This window comes from Apis dorsata, unplaced genomic scaffold (assembly GCF_000469605.1).
Source record: "Apis dorsata unplaced genomic scaffold, Apis dorsata 1.3 scaffold_83, whole genome shotgun sequence".
NCBI classification, from domain to species: Eukaryota; Metazoa; Arthropoda; class Insecta; order Hymenoptera; family Apidae; genus Apis; species Apis dorsata.
The window spans coordinates 129,939-137,160 of record NW_006263381.1 but is presented as its reverse complement, the minus strand read 5'-3'; the positions used below and the strand labels follow the sequence as shown (position 1 = coordinate 137,160).

Genomic DNA, 7,222 nt, shown 5'->3' with positions numbered 1-7,222 from the left:
TGTGTTTTACAATACTCTTTTTAATGACTTCTTTCATATTGATTTTAGGATTTAAGGAAAAAAAGCTAAGAATTGAATATTAAACGTGAATACTAAATTAACTTGAAATTAAAATTTTTATCTGATAGATTATTATTCTATTATAATCAAAGATAAATTTTTTTATTAATTTGGATTTCAAAACGTTCCTCAATATCGTTTTATTCAATAAATGGAATATCTCTTGTCAAAAATTTCTAAACGGGGATTGGAACGTAATGATCATTGTATGGATATCCGTGTAGATGAGGTCACACTTAATCGTGGTTTAATTCGAAATAAAGTAAACAATGGCGCCAGTCGAAAATGCAAACGTCATTATGACGTTAAATGCTAAATCGCTTGTGCGAAACGTTCCAGGAACACATAGGTAGGCACATTTACACATCGTTGGTATGCAACAATTTGCTCATTTTCGCCAGTAATTTCGAATTTAATTGGCACACCTACCAATGCACCAAAGAATGTCAATGTATCGATGTCTCTGCCGGTTTTCATCCCTTCCGCGCATCTATCTCCTTCGCCCATAACGTTGTTCCCCGAGGCTATCCTAACGCGTGACACGTTATTATAGCATGGTAATTCGAATTTAAAATAGGCAATTAATTAACCGTATACCGACCGATCCTTGTCGCTCGCGATACAACTTCATCGAATGATGTTGTGCTCGTGAATACTTTATATTTGTTTCCTGTGTTGTGTTACAAAGTTGGAACACCATGGAGACGAAATAATTCCTCTGATATCATGATTTTCACATTTGTCAGAAATGAGCGTTTTCATTTCGTTTTTCGACTCATTATTGTATGTATTCCGTTCTTTCTATGCTGTAAACATTACAAATCATTAATGTCATATTTTCTCTTATTTAATCTTTCAAATAATATAAAATATAACAGAAATTATAATATTATTAATTTATTTGATATTTTTCGTGATTATTATATGTAATACGAATATAATTATAATACACAACTTTTACTATCTTCCATTTTATTAACGCATCGGTACATGTGGTTTCCTTAATCATAATCTTTTTTTATGCTCCTTCCACTTCCCAAAGTGAAAACCTACTACGGAAGATGGTTCGTTTCTTGGGCCACCCGCAACGGGTGCACCAACGGTTCCCCATAATCTAGTCCCTGTACAACCCACGGTATGTTTACGAAATTACAGATGATAATGTAAGCATTTTTTCACGCTCTCTACGCGTGTGGGTTCACGTTCAATACGTACTGCGTTCGCGTATACGCGTCGCATCCCGCTTCGGGGCTAATTTTAGGGTGTTCAACCCCCGTATGGTACGTTGCCTGACACCGTGTCTGTTTACACGTATATACGTCCCACGAAATTCTGACACCGAATGCCATTAAATCATTCAAATTAACAAGGGATTCAGCTTCCTGGAATTATATCTTCACTATAACCTCATCAGTAAATTAAATTCCTTTCTTTAAATCTCTATCAATATATTTTAAATAAATATTAATTTAAAAATCAAAATTATATGTTATAGTTTGATAAAATATACAACCTCGAACTGTTAACCGCAAATGAACATTCCGTTTCATTGAATATATTACATACAGAAGGATTGCCATATAGGTTTACATCTTTAACATCATCCCAAAGAAATCTATCACATTTTGCCTACTAAGCAACCTAAAGCAACCCATGAAACCGTAAACATTTTCGTTGTGTCGGCGTCTCTTTTTAGTCTTGATGTTACGGCATTCACGGACGAGTACACTCGCCACGCGTGCATAATGGCGTGCAAGAGAACTGTAGACTCCAAATAGCATTAAGTCATTGCCGGTGGCCAGTGGTGCGCGTGATATCCCCCTGTCGCCTACCGATTGTATTGTTACGCGCCCATCGCGCGTACGTATTGTATGTGGATGCACCTTCAGACCCGTGGATACGATCCTCCCGGCCTAGAAAGATATACAATGAGAGCCAGACAATGAGCTGATTGTTTCGAGTTCGTGTTCCGATAGTTACGCCGTGTTTGTTCCCGTGAGAAGGTAACCACATCGTTGTTCGACTTACATTTTTTTTACGTCAGATTGAGTTATTACGCTTACGCTGCAATTATCAATGATCGTAAAGAATTTTCTAACTTTTTTCTACTTTAACATTGATGACTTATAAAAATAGAAAATTTCCTCGTCCATATAATCTATTAGATAAATAAGATTCTTTAACCATAGAAATGAAAACTATAGATAAACCGCGAAAAAATGGCAATTCAAAAATTAATTAATGTCAAAAAACATAATTATGAATTTTTTCTTTGATCTATTTGATAAAGAGGTATATTAAATAACAATTAATTAAAAATGAATTAATACAAACAACTTCCTTACTATTCAAACACAATCCCCTGAAAAAGATCATCGTGCTGACAGAGGGGAGGCGAGTGTACATACGGCTACATTCACCGATTTCATGGTAAATCGAGCGTTTCTTAGCCATAGGATCTGGTGTGCCCTTACGCAAACCTATTGTACACGAGTGCCTCCTGTGGTGTTACGGTAGAATGAGAACACAACGCGGATTGGTCCGCAGGTCGTCCTATCTTCAAAATAGCATTACCAGCGATCATAATGGCTCAACCGGTGTGTCGTTAATGTGGTAGTATATAAGGAATTTGTGCTATGCAGCAAACAAGAAAAGAAACGAATAAACTAGCAAACGTTTCTCTATCCATTAAGACGATATATGACAAAAGAGATTATATACGTCTATATTTTTCGACAACAAGAAACAAGAAGATTTGCTCAAGGAGGTGCTCAGTGGATGCCTGTTTTCAAGTTGGAAATTTATTTTAATTTTGCATGTTATACATCACAGGAAGATATTTTACGAACTGTGAATTATCCCGCGAATATTTTTTCAACAAAGCGACGAACATTAATACGAAACAGCAATAATCAACGATGTAAATTTATTATGTATTAATGTCTCGATGTGAAAATAAAAATAATCGAAACGAGGTTAGCGCAAATAAGCTTCTTGACTCGAGACGGTTATACTATCGAAAAGTGCTACACAGATAAGGGTCTCGATAGGGTGGTACAGGCGATGACGGTGATTTAATATTTTTCTTGTTATGAGTATAAGCTCACTAGTTTATTCTGAAAACAGTAACCAAGCACTGCTTCGTGTCCTCGTGCAAAACCACCTGCTCGAATGAACAACTATCGCGAGTATCGTCGTCACAATCTAGATCTTACTTATTTACTCATTTATTTACTTGTTAAATTTTTTTCAATTTTTCTATTATTTTTAATATTTAGTAATTGATATTTTGTACGGTGAAAAGTTAAACGATCTTTTTAACAATTCTGTTTACATATTACTTATTTTATACATCATTTTTCTCATATCATTAATCGAAAATGATGTTCATATATGGATTCAAAGCAATTTATATAAATTTTATGTTACTGTGATAAAATAAAATTTTTAGGGTACAATCATGAAAATAACATTTCGTTTTATACGAATTCCAGACATGGTACATTTGTATTTAGTCCACAAACATGACAGAGCAACAGAGAAAAAGAAAAAGCAAGTTCTATGCATTTACGTGATTATTTCGAGAAGTTAAGTCGCCGAGACGCGTCCGCGTCACTGATGGATCTCACTAACGAGCACAACTGATGATTGACAAAATATTCTCAGTATGAGACCAAATGTAAATATCTAGTTCTGTATACAACAAATACATGCAGTTTCAAGTTTGTAATCATATAGAACAGAATCATTAATATTAATTTTATATTAATATCAATCATTTATATGAATTTTTAAAATGAACATTTCAAATAATATTAAATCATTTTTAGAGATTTTAAAAGAATATCCTTTTTTTATAAGTTATTAGCTTATCAATTCAAATTTCTTAATTTCTAATTAAATTTAATTGTTTAATACTTAAATTAATAAATTTCTTTTTATTTTATCCTTTTAGTTAAAGTTAAGACGAAAAATTTTAAGAAATGGACAATAGAAAAAAGAAGTCAGCATTCTTCGCGTTCGGAAGGTGTTGAAGTAGGTATGCCAAGTTAAATATACGCGTAGGATGCACAGGCAGGACAAAAAGCACTTCCTCTTGTCTGACGAGTATACTTTGAAGACCGAACGTAGGCTTCAGTAAGCAGACAAAATAAGAATTTTTACTTCATAGCGAGAAAGCATTCTACTTTTTGAATTATTCTTTGTTCATATTAATGTTGGATCTTTTTTTACTTATCCATATATTTTCTTATAAATATGCAAATATATATAGTAAATATGTTATTATAAAACTTTATTATTAAAAAAATTAATATATGAACGTACTCTTTAATAGAAAGAAATATGAAAATTTTTACATTACGACAATGGGACAGAAACATTCTCATGTTTGTGAGATCATGTACAATCTTCTTGAATGTAACCGTTTCTTGTTGATACTGGCAATGAGTTATGTTGACACAACGCAACCTGTTCTGGCTCCTCGTTGAATATTATGAACATATTATGACAGATATGCCATCCGAAGATCAAGAAAATTAGATAGCACGTGCTATTTTGAAGTAATAGTCGTTCTATGGTTCATGAAGCGAGCGACAAGCAATTATAAAAAGATCAATTTTGCGCAGAATTAGATAATGGATTTGACGAAGTCTATGTAAGTGTGATTCGCCGGTTTCTCTAACTGTGACGCTTGTTTAAATCTCAATTCCAACGTTTCATGCACTCGCTGAGGGCCAAGAGTCTCCACTAATAACTCGGATCAATGTGAATCTCCGTGTCGATCAAAATCAAAGATCTTCTTTGGAAAAGTCAATACGTCAACAAACAAGGCGTCAGTTGAATTTCGTCTGAACTTTGCACAAACACCGGAAAATCCCAATGTTAACTGATATCTCAGTAAGGCAGAACATATGGACGCATTCATATTGGACGTTAATCACAAACTTAAAACATTTAATTAGATTCAAAGATAATGTTTTAATTTAATGTTTCGTTTGTATAAAAATATACATTCACCGTGAAATTAAGATTATAGGGTTATTAAGGAGATTAATGAAATTTATGAAGCCAGAGACGCAAAACAAAAAGTCGAGACGGTTTTTTGTGGAAATATTCAGCAATCTTTTGCAACGGATTTGAGCTGTGGCCAATATTAGAGTAATAAAAAAGCTCATCGGACTACTGTGGCTTGTTTCAAAGCGACGGTAATGGGGCTTGAAAGCTGCCGGCTAGGAAAAGGAAGTAGAAGGAGAAAGGGGTGACGGTAAGAGGAAAAAATCGGAGAAGAGACGAGAGACATTCGTCTTCGAAGGCGTTCAACCATTTGATAGCGGAACCACCCAGCGTTAACATTGCTTGCTTCTTTCAGTAAAAGAAATCGACTGCAACAGTCGGAAACCTTTATTGAAATGACAATCGTAAAAATTTGAATTTTTATGGATTGAAGGAATGTCACCTATGCAAATAAACATTGCATGATACATTAAATGAAATATTTTTTGAAAATACAATGAAAGATAAGATAGAAATTGTATCTTTTGAATTATTGTTAAATTTTTAAATTTTCAAATTTAAAAACTTGAGACAAGTAATTATGTTTATACAAATGCAATTTAGTTTCTCGATCATTCTTAAGAGAGAGAAATCTAACAACATACAGATAACCAAAAATTGCTTATTTTTTAAAGCATAACAATTTATTCCTAATGATACTCCTATGGAAACATTAATTTTACACATGTACATTATATAAAATGTAACTAATTATTTTTAAATAATCAGTTGTAAAATGAGTGACAATCAAGCAAATATCGATTACAATATTACCTGACATCTTATACAATTGAATAATCTTAATCTCTGAGTATGAACGGATCCAATCATGAAAATTAACTAAGATTGTCATAATTAACAGCTGTTAAATTCCGAAAGATGAAACAGCGTGGTCGTTGAAAAGCCTTCGGTATGTATATGTATATGCTTGTGGTTCGAAAGACCCCACATCAGGCCCTCGGAAGGCATCAAACCTGTCGACGGTGGGTGGATGCGTTCCTGAAGACGAACGGCTTTTTTACGTGACGCCAGACGTTCCTTACGCCTCGTCAAGATGTCAACGACTTGACCGATGGATCAACGAAGAATTCTCGAAACGCCGTCTAGATCACGCTTTCGCATAAAATCACGTGATTGATCGGGATGCTTCGTGATCAAGATAACGGGTATCGAATGACTTCTACGTGCCTCGTCACTATTTCTGGAAATTTATGATTTTCAAATCACGTAAAAGTAGCCGAATAACAGTAAAAGAGAAACTTTTGCCGATAACTTGGATCAAATACGTAAGTAATTTCATAGAATTATTAATTTCTTCAATTCGCTAAAAGAAATATATTAATATTATATTATATGATTTTACATAGCATACATGTGAAGGGATATTAATGTATTTCAACGTTAAGGATCGCAAAGAATGCTGGGAAGCACACTAAAGTCAAGATACAACCAATCATCGCCGTTAATCGAATCAGTCGACATTCTTCCCTCGTAAGATCGCATTGTTTACGGGACATGGTCGTGTCACCTCGTCTCAGAATGAGATCGCATAAATAACTCCTATGGAACCTCTTCCTCGGTGCTAGTCATCCAAGAGGCTCATTGTGAAGCCACATCGAATTTCTTTCTCCTTCTCCTTTCGTCCCAACCACCTTCCTCGCCATCCGTCCCCACCAAGTATACAGCCAGGAATCCTGCCTGTATGTGTCACTGTTGTGACGCAGCAACATGGAGACGCGAGCAGCAAGACGAAGTAGCAACGAGAGAGGTGATGCGAGCAGTCAGTTTCATTGTGCGATCAAAAAATGACCATACGGATTTTTCTCTCGGTTCCATTGAGCCTGGAGAGGCTCGAGAGACTCGAATCAGTCTCTCTCTTCTCTCTGCACCCGTTCTTCCCCCATTGGGATTCATTCATAATACCATTCTCGAGTGGAGGCTCGAAGTGGACCGGATGGTATTTCGTTTTCTGACAGCCAGCACCAGCGGCTGATCCTCTCTGTTCGAATTACGAGTACGGCCGATGCTGCACGACCGAGTGCCCGGGAGCTGGGGTATTTTGCTTATAGTATAAATAATCGGCCTGATCGTGAATCGTCGAACCTCG

At 35.3% G+C, this 7,222-nt stretch overlaps 1 long non-coding RNA gene and 1 pseudogene across 3 annotated transcripts; one reads left to right on the top strand and one right to left on the bottom strand.

Moving 5' to 3' along the window:
• On the bottom strand, positions 1 to 2,283 carry LOC116184997 (annotated as a pseudogene).
• Positions 2,284 to 2,339: 56 nt separating this feature from the next.
• On the top strand, positions 2,340 to 5,580 carry LOC102672692. 3 transcript variants are annotated; one of them, XR_004149690.1, is made up of 4 exons: positions 2,340 to 3,248; positions 3,555 to 3,739; positions 4,016 to 4,959; positions 5,099 to 5,580. It is a non-coding gene; the product is annotated as an uncharacterized LOC102672692 (long non-coding RNA). The 3 variants fall into 3 exon arrangements; XR_421073.2 differs by having other exon boundaries at positions 2,340 to 3,739; positions 4,016 to 4,622; positions 4,689 to 4,959; XR_421074.2 differs by having other exon boundaries at positions 2,340 to 3,739.
• Positions 5,581 to 7,222: the final 1,642 nt, after the last annotated feature.